At 46.1% G+C, this 27,647-nt stretch overlaps 1 long non-coding RNA gene across 1 annotated transcript in view; it reads right to left on the reverse strand.

Moving 5' to 3' along the window:
• Positions 1 to 26,521, reverse strand: part of LOC147688716 (uncharacterized) — a 157,109-nt gene extending 130,588 nt beyond the window's left edge. Inside the window, exons 1-2 of the long non-coding RNA XR_015300547.1 lie at positions 24,446 to 26,521; positions 23,289 to 23,416 (exon numbers count right to left, since the gene is read on the reverse strand). This is a non-coding gene — a long non-coding RNA (uncharacterized LOC147688716). The remainder of the gene's footprint in view (positions 1 to 23,288; positions 23,417 to 24,445) is intronic.
• Between the last annotated feature and the right edge of the window lie 1,126 nt (positions 26,522 to 27,647).

Here is a 27,647-nt window from a genome sequence, read left to right on the forward strand (position 1 = left end):
TCCCACAGGTGTGGGGGCGGTGGGCGGGGCAGCTCCAAGTCCCGCTGGTGTGGGTCAGCCAACAGGCATGGGGAAACCAGGCTTTAAAAATAAAGGTGGTTGTTCATTGGCAAGGCAAGTGCCGCAGGCGGCAAAGGAGGGCATATGGAGAAGGGAGTACATAGACATCCTGACCTTGCTTATGCACGACAATGCGGGGGCTGACACGAGGAGGATGGGTAAGAAGGAGGAGGATAAGGTTAGGTTTCAGGGTTGGCCCGAAAAGACCATTGAGAATTGGACGGAGGCGTTCAACATTTTGGCAGCCATAATTGTACAGAAGGACCCGGATCAAAGCGAGGCCTTGATGGAGTATGCCAATTCCATCCAGCAAGGGGCAAGAGAGTCTGGGGGGATGGGATGGTTTTATTACGATCAGGAGTTCAGGAAGACCATGGCTAGCTGCCCAGACATAGGGTGGGACCACACCGACATACAGCTTTGGTTCAAGCATATGTGCAGGACGGGGAATGGTAAAAGGGAGACATCGCACAGGTCACAGAGTGAGGGCCAGGAGGCCAAGCGGTGGGACCAAGATAGGAAGTGGGAGCAATACCCGAGGCGGTCCTTTCAGCAGCCCTTTCGGGGAGGTCGAGGGAGGGGCTATGGAGCAGGACCAAGGCGGTTCAACTCAGGGACCTGTAGGCTGCTTAACAGTGGCGCTTGCACATGGGGAAGGGCGTGCAAGTTTGCACACGAGTGCAGCAAGTGTGGGTCGCAGCACGCAGCAATCTCTTGCACCAATGTTCAGAACCCAGCCACCACTACAACACAGGGTTCAGATGGGGCCAGACAATGAGGTGAGTGAAGGGCAGACAGGACGGTTAGTACGTGACGACTTAGCTTTTGAACACGATGTTGTAATTCCCCAGCTGGGTGGTGGGATGGTGCATTCCAAGGGTCCTTCCCCTGTAATACTACTGAACATTCTGCCTTTGCTCAGGGTATACCCGCTTAGGAAGGAGCGTGAGCTATTGACCGAGGGCTTTGTGGATGGGTTCAGGATTCCATATAAGGGCCCTTTGGGCCACAGGGATGCACTGAACTTGAGATCAGCTAGGGACCTGCCTCAAGTGGTTACAGAGAAAATAAAGAAGGAGGTCGACTTGGGGAGGGTGGCCGGGCCATACTCTTCTCCACCTCTCCCGAATTTTCTAGTTTCCCCGCTAGGTGTAGTCCCGAAAAAGCAGCAGGGCTCCTACAGACTGATCCACCACCTTTCATACCCAGAGGGCAATTCGGTTAACCACTGGCTAGATGAGGGGGCGTGTACGGTTTCTTATTGCTCTCTAGACATGGCCATCGATTTGATCAGGAGGACAGGTAGGGGAGCTTGGTTGGCAAAAGCAGATATAGAGTCAGCATTCCACCTCTTGCCGGTCCATCCCGACAGTCAGCATCTGCTAGGTTTCAGCTGGGGAGGGGCACTGTACTTTGACCGTTGCATGCCAATGGGTTGCGCGGTATCGTGCGCCCTTTTTGAGACTTTCAGCTCTTTCCTACAGTGGGCCCTCACGCACAGGCATGGTATTTCACAGGTCACTCCCTACCTGGACGACTTTCTCTTTTTTGGCAGAGACGGTTCTCAGGAGTGCGAAGAAGCCCTGGAACGGGTGCAGAGCTTGTTAGGCAAGCTGAATTTCGCCGCAAGAGTTATCCCGGCGGGCAAGGTGTTCTCCCGCAGGTTGGCTAAGGCTACGGCGGGGATGGTGAAAAAACATCACCTAGTGCGTCTGGGACCGGGCTTGAGAGCTGACCTGACCATGTGGGATGAATTTCTGAGAAATTTCAATGGTACAGTAATCTGGAGGGCCCCCTGGGAGAGCAGCCAAGGCATTTGTTTATTTTCTGATGCATCAGGGAGATTAGGATTTGGAGTAATATTTCGTGAAAAATGGTGCGCCATGAAATGGCCTGATGCATGGCGCAAGAAAGGGGTGACGGCGAATATCACGGTCCTCGAGCTCTTTCCCATCGTGGTGGCTTTGCACTTATGGCCGGCAGGACTGGGCAACAGGAAGGTGGTGTTCTGGTCTGACAACCTTGCTGTGGTCCAGGCTATTAACGGCCTGAGCGCAAGCTGCCCGTTGGTTCTTAGCCTGCTGAGAGAGTTAGTCAGGGCGGGGTTACGCTACAACATCGAGTTTAGAGCTAGACATGTGGAAGGTGTCAAGAATGTGGCAGCTGACGCTCTCTCTCGCTTTCAGCTGTCACGTTTCCGGGAGGCATGGCCGCAGGCAAGCGAGGAGATGACACCGTTCCCGGCAGTGTATTGGCGACTCCTTCGGTGGGGGAGCACTTGAAACGGATGGGCCAGCGTTCCCTTGCACAATCAACAAGGAGGAGATATGCGTCCCAGCTGGACACCTTCCGAACAGTGACAAAGTACCTTGGTGCAACGGATGGGGGCTTGAAGGGACAAGTTGAGGGGTTTGTTGTTTGGGCGAACGAATCCGGCAAGTCCCATTCTTGGGTGTGCTGACCTGGCCGCACTCAAGCACGAAACTAGGCTGAATGGTGAGGACGACCCTACGGGAGCGTTTAGGATTAGGGCGGCGCTGAAGGGCTGGGCGCGGGATGAGGTCAGGAGTCCTGATAAGAGAGCCGGGATAGAGTTTCCTGCCCTGAAATGCATGGTGGACACAGTGCCGGCGGTGGCCAGTTCTGCCTTTGAGGCCCAACTTTTTGCAACAGCGTTCTGCCTGGCCTTCTTCGGAGCCTTCCGGACCAGTGAGCTGGTGGTAAGGTCCAAAAACGACAGGTCTGGGAGAGCACTGGACATGTTAGACGTGAATGCCAGGGATTCTCTGGTCTTATGGTTGCGCAAATCCAAGACTGATCAGGCTGGGAAAGGAGTGGCCATAACATTACATGCTTTCGAGGACCCCAGATATTGCCCGGTGTCTTTGGTACGGGAGTACTTGAAAATTAGACCCCTGCTGGCGGGACCTTTCCTGATCCACGCAGACGGCATGCCACTAACTAAGTTTCAATTTGAAAGGGTGATGGAGAAGGTATTGGCAAAGGCTGGATTGGCAGCTGCTGGGGATGGCAAGAAATTTTCCAGCTATTCTTTCAGTATAGGGGCAGCTACAGCAGCATACAGGGCGGGTCTGGGGGAAGAAGGGGTCAAAAGAGTGGGGAGATGGTCATCAGCATGTTACCAAAGATATGTACGCCCGTGAATATAGGGGGCATAAGAATGTGAATGTTGGCGTTTTACTATCCGACCCGGGCAGGGCAAGGATGTTATCTTTAATGGATGGGTGGCTGAATAAAGGGGTGAGACCATTTGCTTGTTCAATGCAATGCCGATTCTGATCAGTTTCCCTTTGGAACCTTGAATTTTTTGCAAAACAATTCTGGAGTGCTATCGTTTTGATTTTGTTGCTGTGCAGTGAGTTTTGAATAAAAGTATAATACCAACGGTGTCTTTTCTTACAGTTGACTGCTGCGTGTGGGTGATGGGGCATTCGTACGTCTCCAGACTCGAACAATGGGCGTCATACAGGAAATGGGAGTTGGCCTTTGCAAAGACTCGGATAGTATGGATGGGCTCACCGGGAATGAGGTGGGGTCAGCTAAAGCGCAGACTGGAGCAGGGTGTGGCAGCCTTGGGGGGGCCTCCCAACATTCTAGTGATACATCTGGGTGGTAATGACCTGGTAACCATGGGGAGGCGAGCCTTAGTGGATGCCATGCAGCGGGAATTCACGGCGATAACGAACGAGTTGGGGACCACTGAATTGGTATGGTCAGAGATTGTCCCACACAGGACATGGAGGGGAGCACGGTCACCCCTTGCCATCGAGCAAGGCAGGAGAAGGGTGAACAGGGCTATGCAAAAATTCATGGAAAAGAGGGGTCTGGGGTTTATTAGGCATGCACTAATACAGGACAGGACTGTGGGATACTATGAAAAGGATGGGGTTCACTTGTCTGGGTTGGGTATGGATGTTTTTCTCCTTGACTTACAGGAAGCGTTAGCGGCAGCAGGGTGCGTTTGATAAGAAGGTGCTAGGTATAAAGTATAAGGTGGCTAGGTGGTGGGGGGCTCTGTCATCGTCGGGGGCCTCATCCAGAGCTGTGGCGGTGTACAGGGCGATCTGGAAGCAGATGGACAGTAAGGGTACCTCTGCGGCAGAAGGAGACAGCAATACCTCTGCCTGGCACAGTAGGGGTGCCCGAGCCAAGAACCTGGAGCCGAGGGGGTTCCAGGAAACAACGTCGGCGCCCCGTTAGTCCTTCGGGCGGTCGGGGGCCTGAACCGACCGGGGGTGTGCCTCATCGCTCCGCCCCGACAGGGGGGGCGGGAGTAAACGAGATAACTATCAAAGTATTGCACCGTCAAGAGCATCGACTTACTGTGCAAATTGGCTTTTAGGCAGGCGGGTCAGCGAGGGGCTGCCGCTTTGGATCGCCTGTAAGATGACCCACCTATCTGCTACTTGTATGCAAATAAACCTGCACCACCGTTTTTCCCACAATTATGTCTCATGAGTCTTCTTGGTTGTAAGTGTATTGGGTGCATGGTGGAGCGAGCGATGGCGGTGTGGGCACTATGCCGCTGGCCGCGCGAAGGGGAGATAACGCGAGACAGCGTCCTAGTGACACATGCCTCGCGAGCAGAACGTGATCAGCGCGCCGGTCAGGGTGCCGCCCCCTTTAGGAGGTGGCCAATGCAGGGCGAGCATGTAAGGGGGGAGGCGGTCCTAGGGCCTTTATCTAGGTCAGCTTGGTTCTGTCCTTCCTCTTTCCGCCGCGTTTCGTCCTGACTGCTCTGCGCTGTTCCCACCCTGGCCCTGACCCAGCAGCAGAGCAGCAGGTTGGTGTGAACAATTAATGGTCTGTTTTGTGTTGCAGGCGGAGTCACAGGGCGATCTGGAAGCAGATGGACAGTAAGGGTACCTCTGCGGCAGAAGGAGACAGAATACCTCTGCCTGGCACAGTAGGGGTGCCCGAGCCAAGAACCTGGAGCCGAGGGGGTTCCAGGAAACAACGTCGGCGCCACGTTAGTCCTTCGGGCGGTCGGGGGGCCTGAACCGACCGGGGGTGTGCCTCATCGCTCCGCCCCGACAGGGGGGGGCGGGAGTAAACGAGATAACTATCAAAGTATTGCACCGTCAAGAGCATCGACTTACCGTGCAAATTGGCTAATTAGGCAGGCGGGTCAGCGAGGGGCTGCCGCTTTGGATCGCCTGTAAGATGACCCACCTATCTGCTACTTGTATGCAAATAAACCTGCACCACCGTTTTTCCCACAATTATGTCTCATGAGTCTTCTTGGTTGTAAGTGTATTGGGTGCATGGTGGAGCGAGCGATGGCGGTGTGGGCACTACTGCACTCGCGGAGAACTCTACACATAAGAAGGTAGGACAAGTCAATCTTTTTATGTTCTCAACCTATTCTTTCTCTTTGCCATGCTCTCGTGGGTATGGCCGGGATGCCCGCCACCCCCTCCCAACACAATCCCCAAGGATGGGAGAAGTCGGACACAGGTTTGAACTTTTGGAAGGCGGGAGGGAGTCACCCTCCCGGCCGTATTTATTAAAATACGAAACAAAATTTAAAACATTAAATAAAAGTTTCACAATTATGTACAATTTTACATTTATTACATTTCGATGAAGACATGTTCTTTGGCTAACCTTAACAGATCTCTAATACAAAGGTTTCCTAGCCGAGTCTAGCATCCTGCAAATGCATCCATTCTAAATTAAAATTGTACATCCTAGCATTAAGGGCCAACGGCAAGGTCTTAACCGGTGTCAGATCCCTACTACCAAAACTCTCGCCCTCACGGTGTGAGTGGCGCATGCGCAGAGGACTCTACCCTCGTTGCCAACTGTAACTTCCCTTGTCGTGGTGGGGGCCCCCTTTCCACTCGACGCCATCTTAAAGGTCATCCGAGTTCCCGTGTGAGGTATCTGTAGGAAGGACAGCGTGGACTCCCCCCCCTCCCCACACTCTCTATCCGCCGTCGCGGATATCCGGCCCCCGGGAAATTAGTAGGAGGGGCATCTAGCCGCCTCCCCCCCTGGGAGGGGCCTATGGCCGTCTCCCCCTAGGCGACCCATCCTTAGTGGGTGCCGCCTCCCCGTGGGAGGGGCCAATGGCCGCCTCCCCCCGGGCGCTCCCATCCATTCTGGGTGGCGCCCCCCTCTAGGGACCTTGAAATTACGGCTCACCGATCATGACCTTACCGCCCGACCAAAATAAATACGAGAGTTGTTTACCTACTAAGGAAGAAAAATTCTGACATCGTCTCGATGTGTCATCGACTGCTCACTCCTACCAAGAAAAACATTATCCTACAGGCAGAAGTCACATCCTTATCTTAAACATTCCTTTACTTTTCTACAAAGGAAAAAAGGCCTATCTCAGCAAAACTTTATTTAAAACAAACATTGCCATAAGGGGCTGGTGGGTGGGTCAAAATTTCTGCTTGTTCCGTCGAGGGCTCACGAGCAACGAGTGGGTGCAGCCTTCAGAGCACAGGAACAAGAGGACGCTTCTTCGGATTCCCTCTCTATTTATTCTTCTGCGGGAGGGCGTGTACCCTCCTCCGGTACGCCTACAGGGCGTGGTCTTCGTTGTAGGTGTCTAGGACAACCCCTCTTGGGCGGGAAAAGGCGCGCCCCAGCTACGCCGCTTCGGGCATACCAGCTGAGCCACGCCCCCGCCCAAAATGGCTTACCGGGAGGATCGGGGCACCCAACCATACGTTCGGGGGGACCGAGTGGTCACCCCTTTCCATTCTTTCTGACTCCTGCTTCATACATTTGTCACTGTTTTCCTATCTCATGTTCTCTTCTTGTTCCACTTAAGCTCAAAGTCAAAGTCTGATATAAACAATAAGTCTGCTTCTCCAAAAATGAAACCTGCACACAACATAACACAGGTAGGTTCCTTTTGTGCTCTTGCGGTTGAGATATGACCCCAAATACTTTGACTTTGAATAACTTTATTTGGCGTTTGATTAACACCATAAAAGTACAACATTAAAAAATCAATTCTTAAATGTGCTGACCTTTCATCCATTAACACCATAAAGGAGAAGAAAATCACAGACAGCAACACAGAAATTAACATAATACATAAAAACAGTTTGGGAGCAAAACAATTTTCCCTCCCCCAATTCAATAAAAATCATCATATTTCTATACTGGACCTCAATCTAACAGAAGACCTTAAAAAATTGGTAACACAGAATCGGGTCAGGGTATCTTTAGACACTTTTAAAAAGGTCAACGCATCTCTCGCGGATCTAAAATTAGCTTTCTTTAAAATTCCTCTTAAAAAGGGGCGCCTGGGCATTAAATAAAATGGGCATAATAATACAAAATGAAGGGCGTCCTGCGGAGATCGGTGATCGCAGCCGCAGGGTCCCTTTGATTCAACTGACTCAGTAAACCCCAAAGGGTTTGATAGCACATGGTGAATCATGTCGAATCTAAAACGTGTTATTAAAAACCTATCTTGTGGGTTATATACAGGAGCGAGATAAGATTCCTGCCCCCTATGAGATTTCACTTGCTGATAAGCCCGGACTGTCTGCAATTTCTTTGAGTCGGATTCCTGTATTGTCTCTTTGGTTTTAAGGAGTTTTTCAGTTACTATCACTTGGTCCCGTTTAGTGATAATTTGAGGGTTTGAAAATAGGGTTCCGCAACCAATCCCCTCTAAAACCTCTTTCACATATTTTAGCCACGGAATTGAACTGCCTTTTTCCCTACCCAAGCAATCTAAAATTATTCGTTGGGTCAGGGTGGCTTCCTGGTTGAACCATATTTTTAGCCAGGTCACCACAGGCCTTATTTGTACTCTATCTTCCAAAAATTTACAGCCCAGTTCCTCGTGTACTATATAGGACAATGTGCCCTGTTGAACTTTAAGAAGCCTCTTCAGGTATTTATTTTCCGGTTTTTGCAGTCTATCTACATTCCCTATTCCCCACAGCTCTGCTCCATATATCGCCTTCGTGACAGATACGGAGTTGTAAAGGGTCATCATTTGTACCGGGGACCAGCGTCCTAAACGGCGACCAAAATTCATAATTCTGCCAGAGCTTGCTGCTAGTTTGTTTCCATGTCCCTCAATCAAGGGTTTAAAAGTTAAGTTCTTATCAAATGAAATCCCCAGATATAAAAAAGACTGGACTTTTTCCAAAGTCGTTGAGCCTATTGACCCCAAATACAATTACAGTCCTAGTAGAGCAAGGCACTTTACAACACATAACATTGGGCCCTGGGGCCAATGTCGTCCTATGAGGAAAGGTTTAGGTGATACTGCAGTTTTTGGATTTTTCATGGATTATGTGTGCTACCGCCAGTCAGTGAAGCACAACTGCTAGGGAGGATTGTTAAAAGAAAGACAATTGCAACAATATGTCTCTTGTGCCCCAGTTTCTCAACAGCATTGGATACAAGGCTGGACAACTCAGTGGATTAGAGCTCATGGAGGTTGAGATTGAGAATACAGCGAAAATAGTTCAAATTCCAGAATAACTGATACCCATTTTCCAAACAGATCCCGCAAAAGTCAATTATAATGCTTGAGGATGCAGAACACCTATTTGTAAAGTCTTTGAATCCAGTTAGAGGCGCTAACAGTTCAGATTAGACCAGTTAAATGTCAAAATAGTTCTGAAGTTTATGTTAGCTACTGGGTAAGTACTGATACTGGCACTAGCACCTGACATATGCCCTGTAGGATACCAGAACAATAAGCATCACAATTCCATAATCGGTCAGTTGTAATCATTATTTTCTGTTGGCTGGGCCCCCGACATGACTGAGATAACATCCACTGGACCAAGTAGAATACCATCTGGAACAGGATGAAGAACCGGATTAACCCACTTACTGGGTCTCGGTGGCGGGGGAACAGCCCAAGCCTTCCATACCCTTCATAGGTATGGAAAGGAGACACAGGAGCCTTCGTCTGCAGGAGGAACCCAGATTTATTCAAATAGCCTGAGCTATGGAACAGCTTCCCAAGCACGTCAGAAACTAGACAGAGGAGGCTGCTGCTTTACTCCGCAGTTTACAAGCCTTTTATACTTTTTCATCTCAGTCTTTTGGCTGTTAGTTCATTGTTCAATCAGGGCAGTGTTTGTAGTTGATAACCAGATCCAGACGACGTTTGTAGATGGTGATCTGGTCAAGATTTGGTACACAAATCATTGTTCACAAGTCTTGATCAAGGCTCAGTCTTTCAGGTCATTGTTTAATCACCTTCATCAAAGCCAGGTCTTTCAGGTCATTGTTTAAACAACCTGATCAAGGCCCAGCAGTCAGACCATTGTCCAGATAACCTGATCACAGTGTCAAGGATGTTTACCAGGCTGGGAGCGGGAGATGGAAAACAAATCATTTACACAGGGTGTGAGTGTCTCATGGCTTTCTGTTGAACTGCAAGAACAGGGGGGGTTGGGTGTGCGACAGTTCCTTGGCAGAAATTCAGGCTGCAAGATGGCTGTTGTCGTGTTAGTTAGATTTTCCTCAGGCATCAGCAGAAACGACCAGGTGGGTCGTGTGGAAGTGTTTGACACAAGATGGCAATGAAAAAGCAATGAAGTCTCGGTACAAATGATGCCGATCAGAAGAACACTTTTCCTCAAGGAGAACTGTGCTTAAAGTCAAATTACATCTTCAAAAATAACATTTCTGGAACATATGAGGTAGAGAATCAATGTAATGGTTCGAGAATGTGTGAGATTGGTTGTCGCAGATGTAGCCACAAAGCCTACAGTGAGGACTCCAAACCTCTTGGCGCCTCTTGTAAAGGCACATATGGACAACTATACAATAAAAGATAGAATATGGAAATCATCGATTATTAGGCCCACCACGCATGTGACCCTAGAACATGTCTCCACCACTCTGGTACCTGAAGATGGTATCGAGCTGGTTCTCACAAACCAAGCTGAAAGGTCCTAAAAAATATGGAATGGCTCACTTCCTTGAGACAACCGCTGCACAGGCTTCCTTCCGACTCGTCTTGCTTCTTTCCCTCTTTTTGTGTGGTTAGCTCCCTCTTGAAACATCACCAAACAGTGTCCTCTTTTTTCAGGGCTGCTGCTGGAATAGTGACTTTCCAGTTCCTAGACCACGCCTTGAGAGGTTACTATAATAAACAGAGTGCTGACCAGGAGAAGTACATTTCTAATCTTATGTATAGAGTCTCCTTCTGTGTCATAATCGATTATAAAGCAGTCAGAAGGGCTAGAAAACCTCCTATTTTGAGGACTCCACCAGGAAGCAGGCAGCAAAGCTCAAGGTAATCCTCAAAATGTGAACACTTCTGCAGTCTGGAGAGTGTGCATCTTCTCTGTCTTAATCCTGCCGTCCTATGCATTTACAGAGGAAGAGAAGAGACTAGAACCAAACAGTTAGTGGGATAGTGGTGGTAAGAAGAATGTATTTTGTTTATCTCAATATTTTGTACCTAAGAAATACATGAGACACCTTCTCTACTATTTCCGTGTTTAAAGAATATGTTTACAATACAAGTGTCAGTGAGAAATATCCTTCTGGTGGCCTACCCCAGCACCATGGTGTAAGGGGGCCTGCGTTACATGCAGGCTTGTGTTTGTACAGGAAGGGGCATATTCCTCTATCTATGTGTGCTGTAGAATTCAACACACATAGAAAGAGGAAGTACCAAGAAGAAATAATGATATTTCCCCTCGTTAAGACCTCTCCTGTGAAGGCATACCTTTTTGGTGCATTCTTAGAGTTATCAGTTATGGTACATCTGGGAATGCTTTGAAAACCATAGGAATTGCGTGGGAACACCCATGCATCGCCCATGGAAAACCTTCCCAGGGCAGAGTAAGACAATGCAGCAAATTGTACTGCGTTGCGTTACTCTCAACTTATGGAGCTGAGGAAATATAAATTCTATGGTCAAGTTGTGTTCCCTAGCGCGTACCCCACCGACTCCATGTACCAGCTTAAAGTGCATGTAACTTCCCTCCTGTGCCAGCTATGAAGACGCAAATACATTTGCGTCCAACGTTAACTTGTCCTCTTTCAGACCCACCCTGAATGGGTTAAATAGTCCGTTCCTAAGTATGCTATGCCAACGTCTTTTTGTAGTGTACTTTACATGTTTTTCCTGCTCTGGCGGAGTAGGCCCTGAATTTCTGCCATCGAGCCTCTTTTCTGGCTTCTGACTATGACATCCTCAGCCCAGGCTGCCTCTGTACCCGTGAACTCTGACTTATTTCCAGCGCGGCCCCTCGCGCTCAGCTCAGCCTGCTTTCTGCCAAGACTGACTATAACCTTCGAGTTATCTGTTCCGCTCCTCGAAAATGCATTCCTGCCTACCAGCTTCAGTAAACATCCTCCCCAGCTGCAGAGCCAAAGGGCCGACCCGTCCCAGTGCAAGTAATTCATAGCCTCTGTTACCATGCTTCCATGGAAGGCCCTTTGCCCCCACGCCTCTCATGCAGACACTTAGGCGCTTATACACGCATCCACAGTTAGCATAAGAATAGCTTCTGCCCTAGAGACCTTTCCGCCCAGATAATATGGTTCCTAAACATCAGATACCAGATATGATAGAAGTACAAGTTGATCTGACATGCCAGACTTCTGTCTCTTTCCGTCAGTGTAAATGTCAAGTCCCCTGCACCCCTCCAATCACACGTCATGCAGCTGCGCGCGCATCCAAGCTTCCGATTTCTGCTGACATTGCCACATTTCTGCTTGGTGCCACCCACCCGCGTCACCTATCAGTGACGTTTCTAAGCACACACCTCCAGTTCACGCCTCTTGATTACGTACTAGTACCACGTGTATACTGTTATCTTGTCTTCTCTCAACTGTTACGCCTCCTGCACTGTTGCTTATGATATGAATTAAGTATATAAGCTATGTATTGTCAATAAAATGTAGCGCGCTCTATCCCTTCTGACACCCCTGTGGTGGTCAGAATCCGATATCCTGGTCATGACCATTCCTTTTTAAGGAATAAAACCCCTAAGAACTCTAACACCACGGACTCTGTTTTTTTCTTTCCGATCTGAGTTATTATTGATTAAGTACTTACCTGCATAGAAATTAAGAGAGTAAATTAATTATTTACGTCATTTTGGCGCCCGAATAGGGACCCCTCCCCCACCTCACGCGCCGGTTGGCGCATTGCAAGCTCTGTCTCCTGCCATCAGTTAGATGGAACCAACGCGTACCGGCAGGATTTCCTGCATCTCCCTCTGACCCGTGGAGGTGACGAAGACTGCGATCAGTGCCCAGACGAGGCGGTGAGGAGTGCGGAGGATCCCGACCAGAGCCTAGCCGAAAGAAGCAAGGTCCAAGGTGTCAAGAGGCCCACCAGGTTTCCGAAGTTTTCCGAAGTTTTCCGAAGTATCGAGTCGAGTCCAGTCGAGTTTTCCGAGGCCTTCTGTTTCCGTGCTTCCCGGTGAGTACCATTGCTGGGACGTATCTAGACGGGTTTGGGTACACAAGTCCGGTCTGCACTGTTTTTAGGCAGTGTATCTGTACTGTTTAGCAGTATATTTAGTATTCTGAATTTCTGCACTGTTACACCAGTGTATCTGTACTGTTGAGCAGTACATCCAGTATAGGGGGTAGTCATCTATGTCTCAAATGTCTTTTCATGTGATTAATGTCGTGGTATGAATGTGACCGTTTTAAATGTGCATTATTGTGTTTCTCGTATAAACTAGCTGTATCCAGTATTAAGTAGTTAGGATTGAGTATTCAGTAATAAGTAAACAAGATGCCGTTTTTCAACAAGTTAAAGCAGATAGGAACCAGGAAAGGGATACTGGAGGAAGAAATTCCTATTCCCCCTAGGGACACTCCAGGAAACTTTATGTATCATAAACATGGCACAGATGCCATATTGTATTTAGAGTTATGGGCCGACTATACCAAGCATCTAGACGAAAGACACAGATGGCCTGTTACCGGAACATGGGATGCCGAGTGCATCATGAAGGTAGAAGAAGTGCTATGGAAAAAGAAAGCTAGACAATCTCAGAAAGACGCCATAGAATTCTGGCGTAAGGAATCACATAAGCGTGCTGAGAAAGCACTCCGTAGAGAGGACAGACTTAAAGAATCAGACAAGGCCCAAGAAAACGAGTTAGTTACTGAAGGGATCCGAGTAAAAACAGAACAAATAGACCGTGCCCGAAACAATCTCGTAAATGGTATGTATCTCGCGGCCGAGGGTACACCTGAGGCCCTATCAGAAATACCGAAAAACTTACCGCCACCATTAGTTCCAACTAAAGTAATGCATAAGACTACTAAAGACATATTCCTAAATTCTTATCTAGAGGATGTAGCACCAGCTTACACCAATCTGCCTGTTCGTGCCCTGCCTCCTGACAGGGACGAGGGCGGCACCCCGCCCCCAGATCATATTCCGCCAGTACCGCGACAGACCTCCCCCGTTCCGCCAGCCCCGCCACTTCCCGCACCCAAAATTGACCTACCGAAACAAAGTCTACCTGATCCTACCAAACGACAAATTCAAGTTCAGATACAGACTCCACAGGGAGATAATGCCCAAGCCTCCGCTTCAGTAGGTGCGACCGCGGGTCTACGGACCCCGCCATTAGCACACAGATTCAATCTCAGGGATATGCAGAGTCCTCTCACGTTCAGGTCACCCCGACTTGACGCATTTAAAGAAAACCTTTCCGTTTGCAGATACGATCCAGTACCCGGAAAAAACGATCTAATGATATTGGCATCACTACGGTTAAGATCTGCTACTGATATCTTGCTATGCTATGTAGGAATGAAGGACCGTCTAGATAGAATATATGAGTTTGTTCAGACAGGGAAAGACCCTGACAGTATCAAGGATGCAATGGAGAAACAGAAAGTTGACATTCAAGCACAAATACTACGATTTTTTATAAATTGCCTAATAAGAGAACGAGACAGGCCTGGAACAGATCAAAGTGAATTAGATGCACTGAACAAGTGGGGTCAAAATATAGCCGACGGAAAACATGACAAGGGGGCTTGCATAGCCAGTATGTACAAGAAAATCAGAAAAGCAGTGATAACAGCACACCAGAAAGAAAAAGCTTCCTCCGAGGAGGAAGAAGAACTTGAAGAACCAGAACGAGCTACAGATACTATAGCGTATGTAGGTAAGGGAACTTACCTTAGGAAGGGCATCCGTCCGGAAAACAAGAGAGTTTTTCTCTCTGCTTTAACAAATCCGAATTCTTCTGAACATCAGTTCCAGGAGACTGATAAAAGACTACGAGAAAGAATGGGGTACCATGTACTCAATTCGATGGATGAACAAGAACTAGCCCGGTCAGCCATATTATGGGCCGAAAATCCAGACATATATAATGATGACACTTTAGCACAGACGTTTCTGAACCTTTCCCCAGACGAACAGAAATTAGCAGGTGTGTACATGATTCAGCACCTCCTCACGAAATACAGAAACCAACATTCGGATCCAGGTCCATTACACGAAACATTAGAAGCACTACTCATGGATAGATGGAGAGGTTTCAGTACCAAGTTAATACAGATAATTCTAGAACAACGACATAAATATAACACTTTCGTAAGCCCTGAACATGTTCCGGCCCCGCCTCCAGAAAGGAAAATGTACCACATGCAATGCGGAAGTGGCATTGAAAGTCAGAACCCCTTACGAGAAGTACACCCAGTTATGGGTACGGATCATGTCTTGAAACGTGTATATGTACACACGCCACTGACTAAGTTAGAACTGTTAGAAATAAAGAAACTAGTTCCGTGTCATGATAAAGACCCTGCAGGTTTTCACAGAGAGCTTAAAGACATGTTACTGATGGGGGATTACACGTATGATGATATTATGAAAATGTTAAAGGTGCTGTTGCCCACGGGCATTTACGAGAAATTAAAGGAAAAAGAATGGGAGGTGGGGGACACAAAGATTGCATGGGCAGAAATAGAAGACGAAGAAAGCAAACGGGTCCCAGGGGTAGGCCTTGGGGACAGAACTAAAGCATTACCAGGTTTAATAGTACAGGTCCTGCCAAGATTATTGACAACTAGAAAGGAAGATTGGGACGCCACCTCGTCCTGTAAACAGAAACATGATGAAGATACTAGTGACTTCTATTCAAGATTCGAGAAATGTTTCATTATTAATAGTGGCCTAAAACCAAGTAGCGAGTCATATCCACACCTTTTTGTATCAAAACTAGTCGAGAACTCTCTACCATTAGTTAAAAATAGAGTGTACAAAGTTGAAAGTACTTGGCAGGCAAATACGCCATCCCAGATGTTACAAATGTTACAATATCATCAGAACAGAATTAGAGAAGAACAAGATCAGGAACAGAAACGTATGAAAGACACCAAGATGAAAATGTTAGTAGCTCAGACGGTCCCAGCCGACGGTCAAAGGAAGGGTGGGACCCAGACAAGTCACACTACAGCTCCCGTTAAAGGGACATGCAATTACTGCAAGCAGCCAGGTCATTACGTACATGAATGCCCAGTCCTGAAACATAACATTTCAACAGGTAAAACTAAAGAAAGACCGCATCCGCCTAGACAAGACCAGGTCCAGCAACAGACCTCACAAAATGTACAGCCAATGCAGAATACACAGCCTATGCATGCTCCATCTCACACAGCGCAGACAGTAGCAGGACCACAGCCCATTGCCGCGACTCAGCAAGTTTCACAACAGATGTACCAGTATGCCCAATCTGCATATCCAGATTACCCCCGATATACATGAAACAGCCTAGAGAGGGAAGGTGGTTTGCCTCTTATTGAAATTCCTGTAGATCAAGAAGGTCCTTATGTACACAGTCACGTATTGGGAAAAGACAGAAAGTTTTTAATTGACACAGGGGCAAGCCGCACCACAATCAGCCATAATGAAGTTCCAGGGGCACCCCTCCCAGGCTCACAGAATGTTTCCCTTGGTTTCTCAGGACAGCCTATTGTAAATGAAGTATCGGAACCAGTACCCTTGGCTGTGGGTCCATTATCACGAGTTACAGATTTGCTACTTACGAACTCATGCCCAGAAAATCTGTTAGGAATTAAAACTCTGAAAGCTCTAGGAGCTATAATATGCTGTTCCCCGGAGGGAGTTAGACTCTTTCTACGGGATTTCAAGGGTCATTATGTTTTACGAGAATTTGATGTCAGATTGAAAAATGTACCAGATCACCTATGGGCAAAAGGCCCAGCTGACGTAGGTTGTATGCATATCACTCCATACCGTGTTTCACTCAAGACAGGAGTTGTTCTACCCAGAATCAGACAATACAAGTTACCACCCGATGCTGTAGTGGCTTTACTGAAAATCATTGAAGAGCTTATTGCCCAGGGAGTGGTCGTAGAGACCGACTCCAATATCTGTAATTCACCTATCATCCCAATTCTTAAACGTACTGACCCCAATGCACCGCCAGTATATCGGCTGGTGATTGATCTTCGAGAATTGAACAAATGCATTATACCACAGTACCCTGTGGTCCCCGATATCTCTTCTCTACTGACTGCTATTGATTCAGAAGCAACGTTCTTTACTGTAATTGATCTCAAGAACGCTTTCTTCAGTGTACCTATTGACCCGGAGAGCCAATATCTCTTCGGATTCAGTTTAAATGGACGAAGTTTCAAATTTTCCCGCGCACCTCAAGGATTCACAGAAAGCCCCAGCATCTATAGTCAAGCACTGAAAAGACAACTAGATTGTATTCAAATGCCAGTTAACACAGCCTTACTGCAATACGTCGATGATCTACTGATCACCGCACGAAGTGAGCCCAAATGTGAACAAGCATCACTGACAGTTTTACATTTCCTGGCCGACAAGGGACACAAGGTGTCTCCTTCGAAGCTGCAATTCTGTGTTCAGCAAGTTGTGTACTTGGGTCACTTGCTGTCCAAAGTGGGGAGACAGCTCACTCCCGATCGCATTCAGTTAATTGTAAACATGCCACGACCCCAGACACAAAAGGAAGTGCGGGCCTTCATAGGCCTCACCTCGTACTGCAGACAATGGATTCCTCAATATGCATTTCTAGCTAAACCACTCATCCAGTTAACAACGCAGGAGGCGGCAACTTCGACTGTCCTCCCTTGGACTCAGGAACACACACAAGCCTTTGAGGAATTAAAGAAAGCATTATGCCAAGCACCAGTTTTAGCGACACCATGTTACAGCAAACCGTTTACACTTTTTGTTACAGAACGTGATGGTACAGCATTGTCTGTCCTCACTCAAGATCAAGCAGGTTCACATAAGCCTTGCGCTTATTTTTCAAGTACATTGGATTCAGTAGCCCAGGCACTCCCTGCGTGCTTAAAGTCAGTAGCAGCAACAGCGTTAGCAATAAGACAGAGCGATTCAATTGTTTTAGGCCATCAGTTAACAGTACAAGTTCCACATTCTGTAGAGGTTCTTTTAAACAGAACTCAGACTCAACACTTGACTATAGCACGACTGACAGGTTACGAGTTGACACTATTCCAGCCACACATAGAAATCAGACGCTGCAGCATCCTGAACCCAGCAACACTGTTACCTACCATTATGACAGATCCAGCCCCGCATGATTGCATAGAGATCATTAATGCAGTAACAAAGCCCCGACGAGACTTAACAGATGTTCCATTGACAAATCCAGACCTGACACTTTATGTGGATGGTTCATGTATGAGAACAAGTACAGGAGAGTTAGTGGCCGCGTATGCAGTGACCACTGAAACCGAAGTTAAAGAAACACATCGTATTGATACACTGTCTGCTCAAGCGGCAGAGCTCATCGCTCTGACCCGAGCCTGTATTCTAGCCAAGAACAGAAATGTCAACATATACACTGATTCCCGATATGCGTTCGGAGTTGTACACGACTTCGGCATGTTATGGCAAGAACGAGGTTTTCTGACCTCTCACGGTGCCAAGATCCAACATGGTCCCCTCATTCAAGCACTGTTAGAAGCAATACATCTGCCTTCAGGAATATCCGTCATGAAGTGTAAAGCACATACTAAAGTTACAGATTCTGTTTCCCAGGGTAACGACCTGGCAGACCAGACAGCGAAACACACAGCATTGACTCACACTCAGACAACTGACACAACAAAGTAAATAGGACCGACAAATTGCATGACAGTCAGGGATCCCGCACTAGATGTTATTGATATTCAGACACACGCTACTCCAGAAGAAATAAAGAAATGGATTGAACTAGGAGGGATCCAGACAGATCAAGGTTGGATGACGAAGGGAAAATCTACATGGTTTCTCCCTGACTCTATGGTCCAAGTCATGATTAATACAGCACATAGTCCAGCACATCTAGGAGAGAAGGCGATGCTAGACAGTTTACAAAATCTTTGGAACAATAAACACTTACGAGCAGCAGCGAAACAGAAAGTGCGTACTTGCATGATCTGTTGTCAGTTCAATCCAGGTAAAAGCGTCCCTGTAGAGCAAGGTGGATTTCTTCCTCCCGATCACCCTTTTGAAGTCCTCCAGATGGATTATATCCAGATGGACCGTTGTCGAGGATTTAAATATGTTCTAGTAATTGTTTGTGCTCTGTCCCGCTGGACCGAAGCATACCCAGTCCCAGATTACACTGCTCCGACCACTGCCAAGCAGCTGGTTCGTGAATTCTTCCCACGATACGGCTTGCCTCGTGTCGTGTACTCAGATAACGGTCAACCATTCTCATCTGCATTAATGAAAGAAGTTTCTTTATTACTGGGATACCAGTGGAAATTCCATTGTGTCCGACATCCTGAAGCCACAGGCCTGGTAGAAAGGCATAACCAGACACTAAAGATCCGCCTTGCCAAAATATGTCAGGAGAAAGGGGTCGACTGGATAGTCGCCCTGCCAGTGGCACTATTCTACATGAGAATGGTTGCCCATTCGAGATCAGGGCTATCCCCGTACGAGGTGGTCTTTGGCAGACCACCGAATATGTGGGGGACGCCCATTCTGAAAAAGATTACTGATGTTGATTGCAATATGTTGACAGATTACCTTGCCTCCTTGATGTCTGCACTCCAATCATGTCGTTCACAGGTTGCCGCAGCCTTCCCTGACAACACTGATGTAAAGCCACATGATGTCCGTCCTGGGGACCTCGTCCTAGTGCGCAACTTTGATAGAAAGAGTCCGTTGGAGCCCCGCTGGAAATCGCCGAAGACCGTCCTTCTCACCACGAGGACCGCCGTGAAGATCGAAGGGAGAAAGGGGTGGGTTCACACGAGTCATGTGAAAAAATTTGGACTGAAACCTGATCGAGACTCGTCCACCCCCACCAAAGACTGTGTTGAGCCAAAAGACTTTACAGAATCTGAACGAGAAAAAACTCCCCAAGAGGAGTACCGCATGAAACTCCGATCTAGCAAGTCAGACAGTTTAATTGTTTAAGTCCTCCCCTAGGTGAATCGGTTAAATAGTTTCTGACATGTATCCCCTAGATCGAGATAGAGAGAGAGAGAGAGAAGCCAAGAAACGTACATACTGTAAATCACTCCGTAGTCACTGTATAGTGACACTATTAATCATGTTTATTCGGAGTATTTTAATTATTGTTGCTAGCATCCTTTTACCTATCTATTACCCTATTTTCAAGCGTGAACAATCTGTTTACAATGTCTCTGCTGAACACACTTTTAGCAAGTTGCCTCCTCATGAACTCTCCTACAGACTTGCGCTGCGCAACAACACGTTCATCAGTATGTTACATCATTCCCATCAAACTAACAATGCTACAGACTGCTGGATATGTGGCCGACTCCCTCCCTTCCAGAATTACAAGGGAGCTCTGCCCCTCTTTCCGTACCCGTTCACTCACAATGGCTCCTGCGGTGCATGGTTTAAAATAATTAATTCCTTAGATCCTGATATTGCCATTTTCGACGGGGGCTGGGTTTGGGGAAACCTGAACTTGGTCCTGCTCGACGTCTGTTACCCTGATAAGGAGGGACTCCCCACGAGAATAGGAACTGATCTAGAAAATGAAGTGTATGGATTAGGTAACTATACAATTAGCCTTATGATTCTTACTGTTGAATCCGAAGCCGCACCTGTTATACCTACTATGTCAGTATTGCCAGTTACTGGTGAATTATGTATCAGGAAGAAAGGTTCAGTACACTTAGGTCGTAGTAAATGCGCTACTGTGGTCGAATTCAGCGATCATGGAAAATCGTCCTTTAAAGCTATTAGTCATTCTTACTTTGTTTGTGGTCATACCGCATACATACGTCTACCTCCAGATTGGGATGGTACCTGTTACATTGCATTCCTTCTGCCACCTGTTTTCCTAGCTCCCCCTGATTACCATAGAAATACCAATCTAGTAAAGAATAGACCCAGAAGAGATATCCCACTTGTCGACTACACAGAAACGGCATGGGAACAGTACACTGATTTTAATAAAGGATTCTTTTTCTTTTTAGGACCGGTTCAGAATAGTAAATTAATACGTAGATTAACTAGAACACTTGAAGCAGTAGTGAATGAAACTGCCTCCGCCTTAGGTAACTTAACAGAAGAGCAGTCCGCCATGCGGGTTGTTGTCCTTCAGAACCGTCTTGTTATTGACGTCATCTTGGCAGATAGAGGCGGAGCTTGTAAGGTCATCGGGTCGAGTTGCTGTGTTTTCATTCCACAAAACGCACCATCTGTATATCAAGCTATTACACGTCTCCATAAAATTGCAAATCAGATACATCAGGATCCAGGCACCTGGACTTGGTCCGGTTGGTTCTGGACAACGTTAACCGCTTGGGGATGGAAGATCCTATCCTTCCTAGGCATTGGCCTAGTCCTAGTATTCAGTTGCTGCCTGTGCCTGCAGTGTGGGCCAGCGATTTGTGGACTATGTGCCACCTCTTGTATTGAACATTCCAGTTTTTTCTCAAAACGTAAAAGAAAGAAAGAAGAACAAATGATGTTACAAGAACAAACTGATCGATTCATGAGGATCGATATATCATGGTCCGTAGGGAACAAGGAGGGAATGAGGAAATATAAATTCTATGGTCAAGTTGTGTTCCCTAGCGCGTACCCCACCGACTCCATGTACCAGCTTAAAGTGCATGTAACTTCCCTCCTGTGCCAGCTATGAAGACGCAAATACATTTGCGTCCAACGTTAACTTGTCCTCTTTCAGACCCACCCTGAATGGGTTAAATAGTCCGTTCCTAAGTATGCTATGCCAACGTCTTTTTGTAGTGTACTTTACATGTTTTTCCTGCTCTGGCGGAGTAGGCCCTGAATTTCTGCCATCGAGCCTCTTTTCTGGCTTCTGACTATGACATCCTCAGCCCAGGCTGCCTCTGTACCCGTGAACTCTGACTTACTTCCAGCGCGGCCCCTCGCGCTCAGCTCAGCCTGCTTTCTGCCAAGACTGACTATAACCTTCGAGTTATCTGTTCCGCTCCTCGAAAATGCATTCCTGCCTACCAGCTTCAGTAAACATCCTCCCCAGCTGCAGAGCCAAAGGGCCGACCCGTCCCAGTGCAAGTAATTCATAGCCTCTGTTACCATGCTTCCATGGAAGGCCCTTTGCCCCCACGCCTCTCATGCAGACACTTAGGCGCTTATACACGCATCCACAGTTAGCATAAGAATAGCTTCTGCCCTAGAGACCTTTCCGCCCAGATAATATGGTTCCTAAACATCAGATACCAGATATGATAGAAGTACAAGTTGATCTGACATGCCAGACTTCTGTCTCTTTCCGTCAGTGTAAATGTCAAGTCCCCTGCACCCCTCCAATCACACGTCATGGAGCTGCGCGCGCATCCAAGCTTCCGATTTCTGCTGACATTGCCACATTTCTGCTAGGTGCCACCCACCCGCGTCACCTATCAGTGACGTTTCTAAGCACACACCTCCCGTTCACGCCTCTTGATTACGTACTAGTACCACGTGTATACTGTTATCTTGTCTTCTCTCAACTGTTACGCCTCCTGCACTGTTGCTTATGATATGAATTAAGTATATAAGCTATGTATTGTCAATAAAATGTAGCGCGCTCTATCCCTTCTGACACCCCTGTGGTGGTCAGAATCCGATATCCTGGTCATGACCATTCCTTTTTAAGGAATAAAACCCCTAAGAACTCTAACACCACGGACTCTGTTTTTTTCTTTCCGATCTGAGTTATTATTGATTAAGTACTTACCTGCATAGAAATTAAGAGAGTAAATTAATTATTTACGTCAGAGCCACGCAAAGTGGTCTTCCATGCCTTCATAAATCTGACTTACGGTTTGAGTCGCTCTTGCACCAGGATCCAGAGCAATGCAGACCTGCTAGTAAATAGCCCCCTTAACTTATAGAGAATGGCTAAATTGAGGATTTAACGTACCATCTATCCAGCCTTCTGGGTCAGAAGCCTGGCCCACAGAACTCTGCTCCATACAAGAACCAGGCTAGCACTCTCCAATAAGAAACCACTATCCTAATTAAGCACATGACTGAAATGCAGAGATATTTATTGTGGGACTGCTGGGACTTAGGCCTGATTTAGAGTTAAGCAGATGGGTACTCAATCAAAAACACAATGGATATTCTGTCAGCTTTATCACAAAATCATCAAGATAAAATACACATATAATAAGGTGAATGGATGACAGTAAGGTTTGTGATGTGGTGCCCCTCCACCAAATTCTAATTCAGGCCCTTAGACTACGAAATGCTTTGGATTCTAACCTGAATGCTGAAATCAGTTCTCGTTGATTTATGGTTGAGAATTGACCTATTTGAGCTAGCATTCTACTAGAGCCGGTTTGTATATATGTGCTTAAAAGACAGCAGCGGCTGCTGCAGGTAAGAGCGGGGGGGGGGGAGCGGGGGGTTGGGGCCAGCTGGGAGGATTTTGAGAAACGACCACGAGGGAAAATTATTTATTTAATTTTCCCTTGTGTTCGTCTCTCGAAATCCCCCCCAAGCCGGCCACACCGCTCTTACCTGCAGCGTCCGTGATTGTTAAAAGGGCCATCCATGTAAGATAAAAACTGTTATTTTTACCTAGTTCTTCATTGCCAACAATCACCAGTGATATGCACCCTACAGTCTTCCTTTGGTTTGTGATGTTTGCGTGTGGTTTGAAACATATTGTGGCAACAGTCTATGGATAAGAGTAGTAATAGAGATCGCAAGCGTAGCTACAATACCACAGAACACATTACATGAAAGAGGATGTAAGCAGAAGGATTTAGTCGGGGGCCATTAGTGGTAGGCAGCTCACCTCTGAGGGAGTCATTTAAAGAAGGACAAGAGGTTGCTCGATCAGCTTTACCTTCAGCCTGTTCCAGAAGTATAGAAAGGAAGCAGTTTATCAGAGCAGGCTGGGTATGGGTTCTGTAGCCTCGGTTCCTAAAATGAGAAGACAGAATATCTTATTTTCCCCTTTCTACAGTTCCTTGTTTCAATACCTTAGGCAATAGTGATTGAAGAATACTTTATAGGCTATGTTCGTGGTATCAACTTTTTTTTATATAGACAGCCTAATTCCTTATAAATCTGTGCTCCAAATCGGTTGTAATACAATTTTGTTAGTGCAAAATAAAGATTGTTCCAGATAAATATAAACATACTTTTATAATGACAAACCCATGTATTGTATTTATTCAAAGAAAGGGACAATAAAGTGGTGGTACTATCATTTAAAAATAGATTTTTTGGGATGTGTAACATTTTGATCAAAATATTAGATGCATTTATCTTCTTACTTTCTCCCCATTCACTGACTCCTTCCTTATTCATCATACATGAATGGTCTGGTTAGAATAATGCAGGGCGGTGCACTGAATCCTAGAGCATAGTACCATAGGGACATTAGTAAAAGAAAAGTCAATACAAGGCTTCTAAGTTGTTAACTGTGGAAATGATGCATGTGTAACATGCAGTCACCTGGTGATTCTTACAGAACCCAAGAAAGAACATTATTCATAGTCATTGCAAAAGTGGAGTGTTTATATTTATTTCTGTTTCAAGATGTCTCCTTGTTGCTCCTAATGAAAATATATTATTTTCATAACCCCATTGAACGATACTAACTTGAAAAAGTCTCACAGAGGATTAGTTAACGAGTTTGCAATATGAACATGTTTGTGGATAATGACATTTATAATATTAAAAGCACAATTTCACAGGAATAGAGGAAGGCAAAGATAAAAATTAGAACTGGTGATATGAACAAACAAAGTAACTGCCATTGTTATACTAAACATTACCCCTTTTCCATCAATGTATGTTTGAGAAGCTTTTTGCACTGTTTGTTGATGAGACGCTCCTACAGAATGCCTTCAGGATATAGATGAGCACAGAGATGCTCAGCTTTGACTAATAACTGTGTCATACATGCACAGGGAGACAGAGATTGTATTGTCAGGATACACTCACCCTAAGCTTGGTATCCAACAGGAGTGATAACTCTCCTGTGTCTCCAATCACCACACACAAGAATATGAAGTCCATTTGTAGAAACAGGAAATTAGGATTTATATAAGAGAGTTAACAGAGACACAAGACTCCACTACTATAACTTGTCAATTCTGTTGGTAAGTGATGTCTGCTGGGTGTAGTGGATATCTGAAAGGCAAAGGGTTGTTTTAAGTAACTTTCTGTACAATGCTCTTTGCTTAAATATGATAATGAATGGATATACATTAACAATATCACTATATAGCCAACTCTCTGTACTTTGATGTAGCACCTGTAATTCCTGAAAACTACGGATACAAAGAACGAGTACCTACCTCAAGCTTTGTCACTGTGCACTCGCTGCAAAAGGCGAGTTATGGTTTCTGCTTGACTCTTGAACAGATGCAAGAGAAGTAACAAGTAACAATGTTAATAGTCTGCTGTTCCCTAGACTTAGCAATTCATATGTAAATACTAGAATTCTTATACCTTGCACTTTAATATTCATGCATATAATGAGCAGCATAGTCCAGGCTTAGAATCCATCCTGTTCCGTCACAGAATATCTCTTAGTAAACCTGACAACTGTCTTAATAATTCATCTATATGTTCACATAAAAGTTGAAAGTTGGTTTAACACTAGCTTGACATTTCAAAATACTTCTGTGTATTTTCGGTGTTGTTTGGTATAAATCTATAGAAAAACAAATGGCTCATAGCAAGGGAAATGCAAAATCTATGTAGTAAGTAGGGCTGGGCGTAGTTTGCGAAGTAGCGCTACACGAAGCTACACAAAGTGCACTTTGCACTATGTGAGCTACGCGTAGCACTACGGGAACTGCGTAGTACCCTGTTCACACAGTGCAAGATGCCGTTTTCAATGATTGCACAGTGCGGACAAGCATCCAGCACTGTGCAATCATTGAAAACGGCATCTTGCACAGTGCGAGCTGTATTTCTCTGCCGCTCAAGTAGATTTTTACTCGAGCTGCAGCTTTCTCAACGCGGACTGGTAGCGCAACAACTCGCAATGAGAAACCTGACCTCCCCGCGTTGAGAATCTCACTGGAAGGTTTATTTTCCACACTCGCGATTGGCAACTTGATGTTGCTGATCGCGAACGAGGAAAAAGTCTCGCCGGGATGTTATTTTGCTTGCTCGCGGTCGCCAACTTGACGTTGAGGACCGCGAGCAAGCAAAATATGACCGCTGCACTACGCTACGCGTGTTTGCACTGTGCTACGTGCAGTTCGCGTAATGCGAAGAAGTGCAAACTTCGCAAGCGTAGCGTAGTGCTTTGCCCAGGGTTAGTAGTAAGTACTAGCTGCAGCAGGATTCCATCACGTCTTGCACCACTGAAACAAATTATTACTAAAGCTCTAGGCAGATGCAGTGTCTCAATCGGCGAGCACAGTCTCCCAGTTGAAGTTATGCCGACTGCAACCAATGAGAGCTTTGCTTTGATAATTTTGAAACTACTGCAGATCTCCGCAGAGACATCGGATAGTGGGCCTTAAGGGTGATACATCTGGATGCTGGAGGCTAATTTGGATGGTTCTAAGCAGAAGAGGAGAAGCAGGGATCTGGTGCTTCCCGGCCCGTCGACTCCATATAAATACCCATCCTGTTACAGTGCTGTGAGCACTGGGGCCAGACACACTGGGGTTTGCTGAGGTGTGCGAAAAAAGTTTGTAGGTGTTCCCTGCTGCTTCCCTCTCATTGACATAAGGTATGCTGTGTGGGATTGCTAATATGCTTCCTTTTAGCCTGTATAAAATTGATTTAGGTGATGATACCTGACACCATAGGTAATCCCAAGATTTCAGAAAGACAAAGTCAGCCCTTGGATAGAGCCTTATACAGGCTCCCTTTTATGCTTAACCCAAGCTATAAAATACTGAGTAAACATTTAGGGCCTCATTTATGAAAAGCGTTGCATCGCTGCGAGAAAACAGCGATGCGCCACTTTTCATTGCGCCCTCCTTGCGACACCAATGATGCGTCATATTTACAGTATGGCTCATCATGTCGCAAGGAGTCAGTATTTCTGACGTATCTGTAGAGGCAATGCTGGAGTGTGTCACAAAAGTGACTCAACTCCAGCAATGGGTCATTACACATGAGCAAAACCCATGTGAAATGTGCCTGTGTCAGTCTTACGCCTGCCATGAGGCATTTGGTAACTACACTTAAAAAAATCTAAAAAGCTAATCCCAATGTTATCCAATGGGAGAGATAGGACTTGCAGTAGTGAAAAACGAATTTGAGAGTTTTTCTCTAACAGGACATGTAAAACTTAAATATACATGACCTGCCTTTCAAATACATTGCACCCTGCCCTGTGGGTTATCCAGGGCCTACATTAGGGGTGATGTATATGTATAAAATTTGAAGGTTTGGGCCTGGCGAGAGGCTTATCTTGCTAGTTTCAAATGGCAGTATAAATGGGTGACATAGGCTCTGCAATGGTAGGACTGAGTCATGCTTAGAGGGCTATGTAAGTGGGTGGCTAAATAAGTGTTGTAAGCCCACTAGAAAAATTACATTTACAGGCCCTGCGCACAAGTAATGCACTTTACTAGGAACTTATACATAAATTAAAATATGGCCGATGGGGCTGAGCCAATATTATCATGTTTAGGGGAGAGCTGTGATAAAGTGCACAGAGTAGTAAAACCAGCAAAAAAGAGGTCAGAAAAGTGAAGGAACTAGGCAAAAGGTTGGAGGAAGACCACCCTGAGGCTGTCAGGTCTAACCGTAAGTATAGGCTTACCATACCTAGCTACCCACATATGTGCCTTGACGATATATATCTCTTGAAAATATGTGATCTGAAGTTAAGAGTATTACTTCTGTACTTTCTAAAATATTGAGACCCTGACAATAATATTGTAATTTACATTTAGGCTACAGATCTTGTCCTAAAGGACAACATCCCCAGGCTAGAGGGTTTGTCCAAACTTTGAAAATGTATGAGCTCAAAAGAGCACCTAGCACTTGTAAGGCTAGACCTACTTTGGACCTGTGCCCGGCCAACCATCATAATAACTCTTTTGTATAGTATTGTTTTTGAGCTTTGATGCCACAAACAATTATAGTGACCATGGAACTGCAGTATATAATAATAAATAAAACAAATGTGGTTAAATGTAAAATAATTTGGAATTTTATTTCTTCTAAA

The sequence above is a fragment of the Lissotriton vulgaris genome, chromosome 10 (genome assembly GCF_964263255.1).
Source record: "Lissotriton vulgaris chromosome 10, aLisVul1.2, whole genome shotgun sequence".
NCBI classification, from domain to species: domain Eukaryota; kingdom Metazoa; phylum Chordata; class Amphibia; order Caudata; family Salamandridae; genus Lissotriton; species Lissotriton vulgaris.